This window comes from Mesoplodon bidens, assembly GCF_964165515.1.
Source record: "Mesoplodon bidens genome assembly, chromosome: 14".
In the NCBI taxonomy this organism is placed as follows: Eukaryota; Metazoa; Chordata; class Mammalia; order Artiodactyla; family Ziphiidae; genus Mesoplodon; species Mesoplodon bidens.
This window is the reverse complement of record NC_138170.1, coordinates 35,702,918-35,718,598: the sequence shown is the minus strand read 5'-3', so window position 1 is coordinate 35,718,598 and position 15,681 is coordinate 35,702,918. Positions and strand designations below refer to the sequence as shown.

Sequence of the window (15,681 nt, the reverse complement as noted above, 5' to 3'; positions counted from 1 at the left end):
CACATAGCACAGGGAGATCAGCTCAGTGCTTTGTGACCACCTAGAGGGATGGGATAGGGGGTGGGAGGGAGGGAGATGCAAGAGGGAAGAGATATGGGGATATATGTATATGTATAGCTGATTCACTTTGTTATAAAGCAGAAACTAACACACCACTGTAAAGCAATTATACTCCAATAAAGGTGTTAAAAAAATAAAACAGTGCAAATTAAAACCATATTAGAATGTCTAAAATTTTAAAACTGACAATACCAGGTATTGGTGAGGATGTGGAGTAACTGGAACTCTTATACACTGCTTTTGGGAATGTAAAACATTACAGCCATTTTGGAAGACAGTTTGGCAATTTCTTAAAGTGTTAAACATACATTTACCATATCAAAGGCGTATAGCAATACAAAGACTTGTAGTTGAATGTTCACAGCAGTTTTATTAGTAAAAGCCAAAACCAGAAAACCGGGTAAATGAATAGACAAATTATGATACTTCAATAAAATGGAGTATCACTTCGTAATAAAAGAACTAACCTACTGATACACACTACATTATGAATGAATCTCAAAATAATTATGTTGAGTAAAAGAAGCCAGACAAAAAATGGATACCTGCTTTGTACCCTTTTATGATTCCATTTATATAAAATTCTAATCAACACAAACTAGTCTATAGTGACAGAGGCAGATGGGTGGTTGCCTAGAGATGGAGGGAGTAAGTAGGCGTGAAGGGGAGGAATTACAAACGGGCATAAGGAAACTTGGGGGGTGATAGAGACATTCATTATCTTGACTATGGTGATGATTTCATGGATGTATACATATGTCAAAACCTATCAAATTATATACTCTAAGTACAATTTATTGTATGCAATTATACCTCAATAAGATTATTTTTTAAAAATGTACAAATGGTTCTGATGAGGAGCTAAGATTGAGAGCCATTGGTCTTCAGGATAAAAAGTGAACTCCTAGTATGCCATTTAATGCCTTCACAATCTTTCTACCCTACTTCCTTCAACTCTACCCAGTCCATCCTGTGCTACTTACACCTTTTGAGTATGCCTTCTCCTTCATGTCTCTGAGCCTTTGGACATGGTGTTTCCTCTGCTTGTAGGTCATCTTCCCTTCTCCACTTGTTGAATTTCTGCCTATTCTTCAAAAGTCAGTTAAAATGTCCCTACTTCTGGGATATCCTCCAAACTCTCCTTACCTGTCCTTAATCCCTGTGTCCTATGATGCTCCTGTTACTCTGTATTTAAGTACCACTATTTTCAAACTTACAGTGCAATAATTCTACATTTTCTGTACACTTTAGGATATGTAACCAGCCTGAGCAGCATTTCTCAGTTTTTTAAAAATCTGTGTTCTCTTCTGATAAACATCAGGACTTTAACCCTCAAAGCCATCCTTAATTCTGAGGCTCTTTGCACCTCCTGCATATTACTACCAGTCCCAAATTATTGTTCAAGCTTTACTTTCTGTTGCTCATCTTATGAAATAATATATTTTTGTTTTCCAAATAAAAAATGATATTGTCATAGTGAATATACTTTTTTCAAGTCATACACGTTTTCCCTTCCCTCCCGCTACCCTGGAGGTTCTGACATACATTCCTCTCTCTTCCACTCAACAAACATCACACTAAGGAAGAGGAATATATCTTTTCCTTCTTTGAATCCCAATGTTGGACACACAGTAAATCTCACTGAAGGTTTGTAAAATCTAATTGAATTGAACCTATCCTATAAGGGGTAGAGAGAGACTATTAGGATACATAATAGTAAAATTCATAAGAAGGTTCAGGACTAAGTGACAAAATACATACAGGTAAATCATTAGGATCAAGCAGGCATCCTCCCAAGAATTTGGAAGACCACTAGAAACTATGAAAATACTAGAACTGTTTTCCAAAATGTGTAACCTGTTGTATAAATGAACACTACATTATGGTAGGATGAATTGCTGTGGCCTCCAACCATAAAACATACTTTTGAAAACAAACAAACAAACAAAAAACATGTTTTGGAGGAGACTCAGGGAATAATAGATGTTAGAATCTCACTTCCATTCCTGTAGTAAAAAGTAGGCTCTTAGAGTGCTTAGGTAATAATATTTTTTTTTAAGTTGGGAAGGAGCCAAAATAAAGTTTCTGAGAAATAAGGCATATGCTTGTCCTGGCATATTCTGATTTTGCAGGAGCCTCAGAGGCAACACACTGCAGCTGTGCTTAAGCGGGCCTGTTCAGCCCCTGTCTGTCATGGAGGGGCATCCATACCTCCTGCCTGAGGATAAACCACGATCTCTCTGCAAGTGTGTATTTCCTTGGGGCGGCAGAGAATGGGCCTTGATGTTGATTGAGTTCCTTGTGAGGAATAAACAGTAAATGCTTTCCATTCTTCAGTGCAAAAACAGGAGGCAGTTTTACAAGAGCGTCTTTCAAATCACTTTCTCAGATGGACAAAAAACACTGTTGAAAAAACTTTATTCAGCTTCAACTTCTAATCCACTGTGTGAGCATGGGACTTTAAAGCTTAGTATGGTTTCACGATAAATGAGATCAGTATGTATGAATTATCCTTTCATTTCTTTTTCCAAAATGATTCCAAGAACAAGTTCTTAGAATCAAGACACTGTCCTAATCTTCTTTAAAGTTAATTAATTAATTTATTTATTTATTTATTTATTTTTGACTGTGTTGGGTCTTCGTTTCTGTGAGTGGGCTTTCTCTAGTTGCAGCGAGCAGGGGCCACTCTTCATCGCAGTGCGCGGGCCTCTCAATGTTGCGGCCTCTCCTGTTGCGGAGCACAAGCTCCAGACGTGCAGGCTCAGTAGTTGTGGCTCACGGGCCTGGCTGCTCTGCGGCATGTGGGATCCTCCCAGACCAGGGCTCGAACCCGTGTCCCCTGCATTGGCAGGCAGACTCTCAACCACCGCGCCACCAGGGAAGCCCTGTCCTAATCTTTGACATATTTTCTTAATGACTTGTTTCCTTAGTTAGGGTTCTAGGTATACAAAGATGAAAAACAACAGAGTTCCTGCCTCCATGTTGTTCACAATCTTTCCCACAACTACCTATAATACTCCCATAGCTGTTTTTTGGTGCCAAACAATCTAGGGAACTTTGTCTTTTATTCTTATTTCCAGCCCCATGCCCTGCACTCAGGTTTTCAGTTATGCACAGCTGTTTGCTTCTGTCTTGCAAAAGTTGAAAATGTGTTCTGTCAGAGTGACTGGCAGTCAATGATCTTTCCAATCCTGGGTACAGTACCTGGCTCATAGGAGGCCTGGCTCAACACATTTATGTTTAATATATGAATATTCCGTCTCTCTACCCTGTGAGAAACTTCCAATCACCATTAAAAAAAAAAGCTAGTGGAAAGTGTTCTCTTGTGGGTCATGGGAGACTATATTGGCCAGAATACAATCTGGAAAGAACAGACAGAAGGATATTCTGCTCTGCTCTTCGCCAGGATACCCTGCTAAACATTATTATCCTCAATTATAGAGAAGTAGATATTTTTCCTGTTACACGTTTTTCCTTCTCCCAAGGACATATTTGCCTAATCAGAAGTAGGGACTGAAGTGTAACAAATGAAAGGCAACTTCAGAAGGAGAATCACAGTGTTTTAATCAGCCCACAAGGTCTAATTCAAGACACCTGCTGCTTTGTGTAACAATAGCAATCTTCTCAGGACAACACATCTTTCTTTGTTTCCTAGCACTTATGGCTAATATATGCACAGGGAGAACAACATTTATTATGGTAACTAACTTCAGGCAGAATAGAAGTGATAAAGAAAATAAATATGTAGTTAGACTCCAGTATAATGGAGTTTTTTAGGCTCTATAAAAAGAACAAAATAAAACAAAACAAAAACCAAACAACGTGTGGTACCTGAAAACTAGGCCAAGTAGTCATCTTACATTTTTTCCTCCACAAAGAAAACCACTTCAGAAAAAGATGGGATTGCTACTCACAGCTGGAATTGAGCCAATAATGAAAAATTGAAGAATCAGGTCTGTTACAGAATTAGTTTGAAAAAATTTTATTGCTCTTTAAGCTGTTCAGCTTACTTAGTGCTATTTGCCCCCTGTATTATTACTTCAAAGCTACACCCCTGAGGAGCACGGTAAGAGCCCACTGTTTCTTTCCTACATCATTTCCATGCTTAAAGTGACAAGTTGGTATTTGCTGGGCATATTCACTATCACACATGCCTGTCCATGCTGCATATGTCACACAGGCCAAAGATGTGCACCCAGAAATGTTGGAATGGGACAGATGTGGGGTGACTTGGGAAGACAAAGAGAAGGAAGGGATAGAAAGGTACATTTAACTGCCTACTATATGCCAGGTACTCGGCAAGATACTTTACTCATTAGCCAAAAGCTGGCCAATCTCCTCTTCCTTCCCACCCAAGATTTTCCATTTAATAGGGGTAGTGTTACTACTAATGGCATCATGCTGCAAGTATCACCATGCCAATTAATTCCAGGCATGCCCAAGTGGTGGAGAGAAGATAACACAATGTCCAAGGGGATGGTACCTTTAACTTTCCCCTGTAGCAGTAGAAACCCTCTTGTTGTTTATTTCATTCATTTTTTTAAAAAAATTTTTGCCCGCACCCTGGGGCATGCGGGATCTTAGTTCCCTGACCAGGGATTGAACCCACACCCCCTGCAATGGAAGCACGGGGTCTTATTTGCTGGACTGCCAGGGAAGTCCCTACTTCATTCATTTTTGAAAGGTACTCTGGTGGTAGTCTATCATTTCACTCACTCATTCATTCAGCATTATTACTGAGTGCTCACTCTAGGCACTGCACAATTACTATGGTAGGTTCTAGGAAAACAGCAGTAAGTAAGACAGTCTCTGTCCTCAAGAAACAAACATAGCCTTCTTGGGAGGCAGACAGACATGTAAACAACAGGAACAAAACAATCTGTGGGGAAAGTGTAACAGTAGACGTAGGTATAAGATAAAACAGGGGAATGGAGGAGGGAGCAACTGCTCCACTTGGCGGAACTAGGGAAACTTCTTGGGACCAGTGGCAGGTCCCTGACATGAATTATGGTTCTGGTAAGTGAAACTGCCATTACCCATATCCTGTTGAGGAGACACTCCAAGTCGGCCCCGGGATCCTGCCCTTCCTCCCCCAGCCACAGTTCTTGGGACTAAAGGTGGGCACTGTAGGGGAGGAAAAAACTCTTCCTCTACCCTCTTGTTTAGTCTCTGGGCCCCGCAAATTAAACTGACAATAGACAAATTAACAGGAGGAAAAACCCAGAGTTTATTTATGTGTGTAACACTCACACACATGGGAATTCTCCGTGATGAGGAACTCAGAGGGGTAGTTAGAATTTGGGGCTTATATACTTCCTTAATAGGCAAAGGGGAGAGGGGAAAAAATTATTTTTTTGAAAGGTAAATGGGTTTTTAGGAGAAAAAATAGGAGATAAGAGAGTTTGTGATGTTTGTCTATAGGAGTATGAATGGTCTTTCCTGCTCCTAGAGAGCCACAAAATTCCCTTGGAGATGGTTTAATCCATATTCTCCCTCATGGGAGTAGATCCACCCTGAAGAGGAATTTATGGCGGCCTTATTTCCCAGAAACTGCTGCTTGTATTAAGACAAGGGAAGCTCCAAGAAGATTCCCCCCACCCCTGCATTTGTCCAATCTCAAATACCTTCAGCTCAAAATAATCTTTATACCAAAGTAGCATATTTTTAAGATGGCATACCTTGATCCACTTGAGCAGTGAACCCAAAGCAGTCAATAATCTACACGCTACCTATGGCATGATGCGTGTGTATGTGTGAGTGTGTGTGCATGCACACACGCACGTGAGCAAAAAGATAACTGGGGAATGCAGAGAGAATTGGGTAGTTAGCCCACAAAGCTCTTTCTTGCTCTCTTCTGGATATTAATTCATCCTTCAAGGCTGAAGTGAGGAAGTGTCAAGGCAGAGTGGGTTGTCACCAAGGTGCTCTGAGCAGCCAGGGGTCAGCAGCAAGGTCCCAGGAAAGGATCTCCGAAGCAAGTAGAAAGGCACTCAAAGAAAGATGGAGGTTTTCCAAAGACAAACTTTGGTTCAAGATTAAATAATGTCTTAGGTCAGTTGGTATATGAAATTCCTTTTGACAATAATGAAATGTACCTGCATTTGACAGCAGAATTTGGGCATAAGAAAATGTGAGTTCAAAAAAGTTCTGATTCTTTCTATAATACTAATTGTATAGATTGAAAATGTAAGTGACAAACATGTGAAAGATGACTCTTGAAAGATGATTTTTTAAAACTCTGAACTTTTGAAAAAAAATCTATCTTTTTAAAAAATATGCAGCTTCTAGAGGGAAGCCCAGAAAAATATCTTGCTGCAATAAAGAAAGACAGTGAAGTAACAAGTAACTCAAAATTTAGACCCATTTAACTCAACATAAATGTTATTAGCAAACTGAAATATTTTAAGATTCTTGTATTCTTATAAACTGAAAATCACGAGCCATGAATACAACCATATCTCAGTACCTGAATTAAATCTCAGTACTGAAATTGTACAAGGAACTGATGTGTTTAGGACATAGGCTTTAAAATAAGCAAACCTATGTGTGAATCGTGACGCTTTGGATGGGTTTCTTCACCCCCTGAAAGCCTCAGTTTCTTAATATAGACCATGAACATAATTATGCTACCTCACAAAGTTGTAAAGATGAAAGGAGACAACATATAAAAAGATTTTGGCTGTGCTTAGCATATGAGGTTCAATAAGTGCTAATTATTGTGAAGTAAATGAAACTATCCCCTTTAAACATTTAAAAATAGTTCTTAAAAATCTATTTCTCCATCAGATTTGCTCTTCAATTTCACTGAGTTGGGTTTTTTCTCATTCATAAGAAGAATATTTAAATATATTCTTATTTTTCCTATTCAAAGTTAGCAAAAAATGTGTTTCTTAGACACAGAGGAGAGAATTTCTCTCTTTTCCCTCACAGGTTCTTTCTTGTACCAGAGGAATTATTTCCTCCTTCCTCCTTTTCTCCCCCTCTGCTTTTTGTACACACCTAGGCTGACTACTTGGCTTGAGTCCACATTCATTGCCTCCCTCTCACTTGTGTGGAGAGCTAAGCTCATTCATTATTGAAGAAGGGTAGAGGGCCATTTTTTAGTCAATATTTCGAAAGGCTACTAAACTGGCATTTAAATTAAGAATCCATAAATATTACATTATATACATTTACTCTTCTATTTTAATATTTATAAAGTTCTTAATGCAACACTCCTGCAGAGAATTTTTTTCTTAGAGTGCTATATTTTAGGAAAGGTTTATCATATTCCTCTGTTCTCCTTTTTTTTTTAAGCTTAAAGTTAGGCATCTTCCAGATGCAAGCACGCTTCAACTTAACTGACGCAAAAAAACCATGGTTTCTTCTTTGATTCATTTCCTGTCTCCTAATTTGAACCTTACAGGTTTTAATTTAGGTCACAGGGAGAAACTTGAACTGTTTAACACTGGGTTTTTTTTTTAGTGGAGGGAGTTGAGTTTTATATGATTGTGTAGCAAGCCAAAGTCATTTAAAAAATACATCAAGACAGAATTACCATGGTAACAATATATACATTTTGATTAGGAAAAACAGAGTACACATTTGGTAGCACAGCTTCATGTTCTGAAAGCAAGATTAATCACACTGACCTGGCTTTAGCTACATGTTTTTTTAAAAGGTATATGTTTTCCACAGACAAATCCCTTATTCTAAATTTTTATGTTCCCATTTCATTTTTTTCTCTGTGTGATAATCAGTTAAGCAGAAAATGAATATTTGAATTAAAAAATTCAGTCCCATTATGGACTGTATTTAGGTTGATGGCTCTATACAGTTTTGAAGAAGGCACCTATGTAAGCATTTTAATCCAAACCTTCAGGAAAATTTAAGCCAGGAATTTTAATGGCTAGGATTTGCTCATGATATGGCTGGTGCCACATATATGTGTTGAGTACAGCCTCATTAGACCCTGATCTGCATCCTCTCTTCTATGAAAATGGTGAACTTTAACATGTCAGCCCTTCACTTTGTTTTCAATAAGGTGAGAAACAAGACTGTCACTGATCAGCCACTTCAATGACCACATCTAAGACACTGAATTGTGTTTCATCAAGTAATACAGACATGACATAAAGCATGATCAGAGGAAACAGTATGAAAAAAAATCCAAATTGCATGCACTGATGTTATGACTTACAATATGAAAAAGCATGATTCATACTCTCAAGAGATATAAAACTGTACAAATGTGAGCACATAAGCACAGGGAATTTTATCTTTTGGTACTTGATATATTTCAAGTGCCTAGAACAATTTCTGGCACATAATAAGTGCTCAATATGTGTGTCAAATGAGTGAACGATCAACACAATATAAATGAAGAAAGGGCATAATTTCTAGTAGATTCTTATGTTTCTTGATTCACGATTACTCTAGCTCTCTCCTATGAGTACATCTGCAGTGACTTTTTAAGAAATTACATGAGCTAGTGTATCCTGGGATCTTAAGGAAAATCAACACAGAACAGGTAAATTTAAATGAGGGAAAGAAAATATGATACCCCTGATCTTACAGAAAGAGATACGAGGAACTGAAAGGGAAATTTTAGAATAGAGTGCCTGAGATGGTGCCCCAAGGGCAAGGGTGACTTCAGGAACAGAGGCAGGCATCCAAGACAAACATTACCTACTTTGTAATATTGCTCAGGGTCACCTGGATTCTCACACCACTAGCAAAGTGTGTTTAAGTAAGTAGAGTAGAAAAATAGAATGAGAATTCTTCTACCTATTCCTTTTGGTAAAACAACTGGACAAAAAAAAGATGAAAAACATGTTGATTGGAGAGGATTTGACCAAAATAATTTTGACTGATTTTAAAAGATCATCTTAATAAAGGGCACTGAAATTGTGAAAATCAAAGGTGTGACTTATTTTCATTGGCTGTTACAGAACAGACTTCTTTAAAAGATATATTTATAACAAGAATACATCAGAGCAGCATTACCTAAAATTGGACGTAAACTTGAGGGCTGGCCATGATCCAACTTCTGTCAATTAAAATGATGGTAAATAAAGTAATTCCAGACTATGGAACCAAAATACTAAGTCAATATGATTAGTACACTTGGGGCCAATATCATTAGCTCTTTCTCTTTTAACCTTAGATAGAACTCATAATATCTAGCATGTCTGCAGATGTTTGTTGCAACACTTTATAACCAGAATAATTACACAGCCCTTCCAGACACATGTACAAACAAGTCGGACCATGATGCTCCAGTACAGGCAAGTATTACAAAAAGCAAAAATGAGCAATACATCATTAATGGGTATGACTCGCAGGACATTAGCCAATGCACTTTCCAATAAGAAGTCTGATCAACACACGTCATGGGAAACAGGAGAATTTTCTCAGTAAAATTTCCAACTTATACTTTTACACTTCAGAGAAACATATGGTTCTGTACTTAACAGACTTAGCAGTAGTGGGAGGCCTGTGAAAACTGCTTGCAGCCACAAATTGGACTACATCTTCAGGGTTTCTCCCGGAGCTCTCTTAAGGACTCCCTTTTTTTCTAATGCTAAATACAGATATAGTCCTATTTTATTCACTTGTGTCATTACTCATTAGGATCAGCGTGAATATTATCAGAAGGACATTTCTATTTTTACCAAGAGAAACAAACTGCACAGTTCAGTTGTGTAACTAATTTTTTTAAAAAAGAATAGAAATACCCTGCTTTCTGTTATTACTTTTTGTTATTCTAATTCTGCAAATGGTTTTCAAAAATGATAATTACGGTATATACAAATTTTACCTGCCTTGGCTACCCTCACATTTTCAAATCTCATTTCTTTCTTTGCCTATCCAGCCATATGCCTTCTGCTCCTGACATTGCCAGATTTCAGTATCACACACATCTGTCTGTAGAGTGTGCCTGTAATTCTGGCCACTCAGATCCTAAACACAGATCTTCAGACAAGAACCACCACAACAAATAGACAAATAAAGCAAAGACAAAAAAAAATAACAAAATAAAAACAAAGAGCACAGGGTGGAGGTGGGGGAGAAAGGATGTGGTGGGAAAGAAGTGCCAATCTGGGTATGATACAAGAGCCCAGCTGTTGGCATTGGGACACTGTGTCCCATTAGGGTTGATGCAAGGACAAATCACAGAATATGGAAGCTTATATCCTTGTCTGTATTATCTCATGCATCCCTCTATCCCCAGAAAAAAAAAATGGGACAGGACTGTTTAACAGTTTTTTCTCTACTGACAGCAGTAAATTCTCTGTGAAGCTAATGAGGTCTAAGCTTTGGGACCCTTTACTAATACAGGCCTAGGAGGGCTCTAGCAACGTGCTCACATGGTCAAATACTTTTGCAAACTTTGCAAAAGTAAGGTATTCTACCTGCAATTACAACCAAACTAAAAGTACCCCCACCAGAGCTTCGCATACTTTCTCTTATGGTCTAGTGCTGGAGGAGCTGCAAGTAGATTCAACTAAGGGAAAGGTGAATTGGAAATACATATGGCTGGGTTTAATGGGAATGTTCACGTGGTTTATAGTCACTTCTGAGTACAGTTAAGATTTTGCTAGCCATCTCAATGTAGGAGTGGCTCTCAGGAATATCCCTAACTCATCCATGACATCATGGCCCTAAGGTGTGTCATGGCCCTAAGGTGAAGGGGCCAGAGGTTGTATCATGATGTGAACAGGTCCCAAAGTGGTCAGCACAGAGGTATACAGGTAGTGGAGGTGAAACTAGATTTGAAATATATGAAAACAGAAGCTAGTCTGGGGGAATTCTTCTAGTCATTAAATGTGTATAATTACAAGTGGAGGATTTAATTTTAATCAATGTTAAACAAAATAGAAGTTCTCTTCTGTACAAATGAACTTGACAATGTCACTTGTATACTTATTATTATTTTTTTAACATCTTTAATGGAGTATAATTGCTTTACAATGGTGTGTTAGTTTCTGCTTTATAATAAAGTGAATCAGCTATACATATACATATATCCCCATATCTCTTCCCTCTTGCAACTCCCTCCCTCCCACCCTCCCTATCCCACCCCTCTAGGTGGTGACAAAGCACCTAGCTGATCTCCCTGTGCTATGCGGCTGCTTCCCACTAGCTATCTATTTTACATTTGGTAGTGTATATATGTCCATGCCACTCTCTCACTTTGTCCCAGCTTACCCTTCCCCCTCCCCGTGTCCTCAAGTCCATTCTCTAGTAGGTCTGTGTCTACACTATACACTTTCTCCCATTTTAATGAGAATCAGGTGAAATAGAATTTATCATTATCCCTGTGTTCATGGGGAAGAAACCTGTAGCAGTATTACAAGCTGCTATGCAGTATTTTTTTTTTGATGTGGACTATTTTTAAAGTCTTTATTGAATTTGTTACAATATTGCTTCTGTTTGTTGTTTTGGTTTTTTGGCTGCAAGGCATGTCGGATCTTAGCTCTCTGACCAGGGATCGAACCCATACCCCCTGCAATGGAAGGTGAAGTCTTAACCACTGGACTGTCAGGGAAGTCCCACAAACTGCTATGTAGTATTTTATGTATCTCAAAGTATTAGCACATAAATACACTGACAAAAGGTTTAAATTGTTTGCTGATTTGATATAAAATACTGAATCAATAAAGATATTATAAAACTCATAAGATGGGGGGAAATATTTGCAAGTGATATGGCCAACAAGGGGTTAATATCCAACATATACAAACAGCTCATATAACTCAACATCAAAAAAACAAACAACTCAATTAAAAAATGGGCAGAAGAACTGGATAGACATTTTTCCAAAGAGGAAATGCATATCGCCAACAGGCACATGAAAAGATGCTCAACAACACTATCATTAGGGAAATGCAAATCAAAACCACAATGAGATATCACCTCACACCTGTCAGAGTGACTATCATCAAAAAGAACACAAATAGGAGCTTCCCTGGTGGCGCAGTGGTTGAGAGTCCGCCTGCCGATGCAGGGGACACAGGTTCATGCCCCGGTCCGGGAGGATCCCACATACCGCGGAGCAGCTGGGCACGTGAGCCATGGCCACTGAGCCTGCGCGTCTGGAGCCTGTGCTCCACAACGGGAGAGGCCACAACAGTGAGAGGCCCGCGTACTGCAAAAAAAAAAAAAAAAATTGGGACTTCCCTGGTGGCGCAGTGGTTAAGAATCTGCCTGCCAATGCAGAGAACACAGGTTCGAGCCCTGGTCCGGGAAGATCCCACATGCTGCGGAGCAACTAAGCCCACGTGGCCTGCACTCTAGAGCCCACAAGCCACAACTACTGAGCCTGCATGCCACAACTACTGAGCCTGCATGCCACAACTACTGAAGCCCGTGCGTCTAGAGCCTGTGCTCCACAACAAGAGAAGCCACTGCAATAAGAAGGCTGCGCACTGCAATGAAGACCCAACGCAGCTAAAAAACAAATCTAAAAATTAAAAAAAAACTTAAAAAAAAGTCAATACAGATTATAATTAAGGACTTTCTTTTTTTAAGTTCAGGAAGGATCAAGTTAGAAATTAGTTTTCTCTTCCTAAACACTGATTTAGCAACTGTTTGACAGAAATTCTCATCTAGGAAGCTGCTCAGCACATTTTTTTCCCTTGACTCATTGCCTGACTCTCCAGGGAGATAGGTTGTGCCGATATCTCTCATATCATTGCTCAATTCATGGGTCTAGGGTGGAAAATATACTAAAAGATTCACCATATTTTAAGTGGGACTTAAGAATTAGCTTTGTTGTCATAGACTTGGTATCTGGTGATCCCTGGGTGGCCATATGTTAGTCCCTAACCCTGTCAACTTGGTTACATGTCTATCTCTGGGCTTCAATTTCCCCCCTTAGTATTCTAATTCCTTGCTGGGATGGAGCCTTACACTGAGACCCAGTCCACTTGTCTGGAGAGCTGATTTATCTCTGGATCTGGATTCCTGAAAATCTGAATCCTATTTCCTATACTTCCAGCTTCTGATTAGTATTCTTTTCTTAAGGTGATGATAACTCTAAGCCATGGGAATGATGCCTGCTTATCTTGGAACACTGCTTACAGTCTGTATATCTGCTTGGAATAACTGTGAGATTGGCACCCTCTCATCCTTAGGTATTAGGGAGGATCTCCATAATGTGTTGCATGGAGAAAAAAAGCAGAGTTCTGGAACCTGACAGACTTGAGGTTGATCCCAGCTCTCTTACTTAATTTTAGATAAATTACTGAACTTCTCTAAGCCTATTTCCTCATCCATTAAAATGAGGATAGTGATTCCCACTCACATGACAACTGTGAAAATTAAACGAGATAAAAAATGTAAAGCATCTACTACAGTGCTTGCATGTAAAAGCTTTTTAACAAATGATAGCTATTTTAATTACGAGCAAATGTAAGAAAAAGTAAATTCATTCAGCCCAAAAATGCTTATTAAGTGCCTATTAACTGCCAAATATTTTATTAAGTTCTGGAGGGAGGTAAAAAGGTGAAGGTGACATGGTCTTCTAATGGGGAAAAAGAATAAACATCCTCAACAGAATATGTTGTAGGTAGTGCAACGGCAGACATCAGCCCAGGGAGACATGTGTATTCCTAGGAGGGTCATCTAAACTGGAAGTGATGCTCCTGGATGAGCATCCTAAAGAAAAGAGCTGATTAGGAGGAAAGGAGGATGAAAGGTGCTCCTGGCAGAAGCATGGAAGAGTTTGGTGATTTGGGAAACTGCAAATAGTTCATCAGTATAGTTGGAATATGGACTGGGAGTAGGGAGATGAGTCAGAGAAGGAAATAGAAAGGTAAGTAGGGGTCTCTCCTGATGGCCCTTGTGGCTGAACTAAGGAGTTTGGGATCCAACGTGAGGGCTGTGAGTGGCTGCTGATGAGTTTGAAGCAGAGGAGCAACATGATCAGATTTAAGTTTTAGAAAAATCACTCCAAAGCACTTCCAATGCCCTGGATTTAAATAACACTGAAAACAAAGGCAGAACCACCGTAGTAGAAGCCCATGTGCTACTCAAGAAGTACGCTCCCCACTTCTTAATTCTGTAACGTAAATGTCATGCTAAAATAATCCCAACGGTGCTGGGATAATGAAAAAAACATTTTAAACATAAAATGTCTTTTACTGTGGGCTTCTTGACTTCTTAAAAAACAAAATTATACATCTTCAAAGATGATGAAAATGAAATTCTAGAATCCCTACACATGCTCCACATCTATGGTCTTAACACTGCATGCACCCCTAGTAATCACAGGTCTGACTGAAAATGACTTAATAAATAAAAATTTTATTTAATGTAAAATGCTTCATCCTCCCGGGATTAGTGTAGAGCTATGTTTACACTGAACTCTATAAATGTTACTGACAATTTAAATTTTAAAATCTTAAAATTCTCAATTTTGTAAAATACTTAGTACTTCCTCACATATATGTCACATTGCCATTTTTAGGATGCTGACAGGAAATTTAATTTTTGAGAAATGATAAAAGAATTTAATGAACTGAATTATAATTAAAGGTATCTGCTGTATCATACATACAATGAAATATTAGATTAAAATGTCAGATATTGGTTATTGAAGCCTCTATTTCTTATGTGGTCAAACTGTCCAGACACATCATATAGAAAAGACATGCTCCAGCCAGAGCCCTGCTCTGAATTGCCCTGTTTCATGCTTGTACTTTGCCATTTATCTTTCGTCCCTTAATTTTTTTTTTCTTTTTTTTTCAGGGACCAGTGGAGGTGACGATGCTTTTAATTCTCCCTAGAGAGGCAACCCCGGGCACTGAGGCTTGGTCAGGGCGGCAAAGTGCCAGAGGGGCAAAGTGCCAGGGGGTGCAGCCCAACTCCTTGGGAGGTGGCCTTGAGGGCAGAGTTCCTGTGGGCTGCTGGAGGCGGCCAGTCTTGGGTGGGCCTCAGTAGCCGTCTTCGGCCCAGGTAACCTCGTAGTCAGGGTACCTGGCTTTGATCTTCTCAGTGGAGTGCTGGGCGTGACCATGTAACCCATGGTGTAGCCGTACATGTGGATCTTCTTGCCCTGGCTCTGGTGGGAGATGCACCCACCCCCCAGGCACTCGCAGTCATAGCCCTTCTGCATCTCGCCTGGTAACTTGTCTGTAGATGTCGGAGTGGTACTCCGCCCACTTGTAGCCGCCCACGATCTCTTTGCTCTCCCTGGCCAGGGCCCCGGAGGGCAGCACCACATGGACTCGAATCAGCACATACTTGAAGACGCTGTCGCAATCGATGTCTACGTCAGGGATCTGGGCGAGGTTCGCCGCTGCCATGTTCCCGGAGTGTGCTCGCCCCTGTGGCCCGCGGCCCTTCCTCACATGACCCAGGGTATCCCTTAATGTTGGCTTCCACTTGTGTAGTAGACACTGAGGTAATCTCTTCAACGTCTATCCCACCTCCTGACACCGTGCATCAGCCATTTGGTTTAAGGAACTGACCTAGACATGTGAGGCAGGCCCTGATAAGTCTGCCTCAATCAATACAATCTGATCCTTTTTTGCCTATAATTGGTCTCGGACCTAGTGCTTAAACCAATCAGCACATGGCATTCCTTTAGAAACAGAGTGGTTTAGGAATAGGCACATGACTGTTCCTAGGCCAATA

The 15,681-nt window shown here is 39.7% G+C and overlaps 1 pseudogene across 1 annotated transcript; it reads right to left on the bottom strand.

Moving 5' to 3' along the window:
* Positions 1–14,978: 14,978 nt before the first annotated feature.
* On the bottom strand, positions 14,979–15,468 carry LOC308627747 (14 kDa phosphohistidine phosphatase-like; annotated as a pseudogene). Its single transcript has one exon. The product of its transcript is annotated as a 14 kDa phosphohistidine phosphatase-like (transcript).
* Between the last annotated feature and the right edge of the window lie 213 nt (positions 15,469–15,681).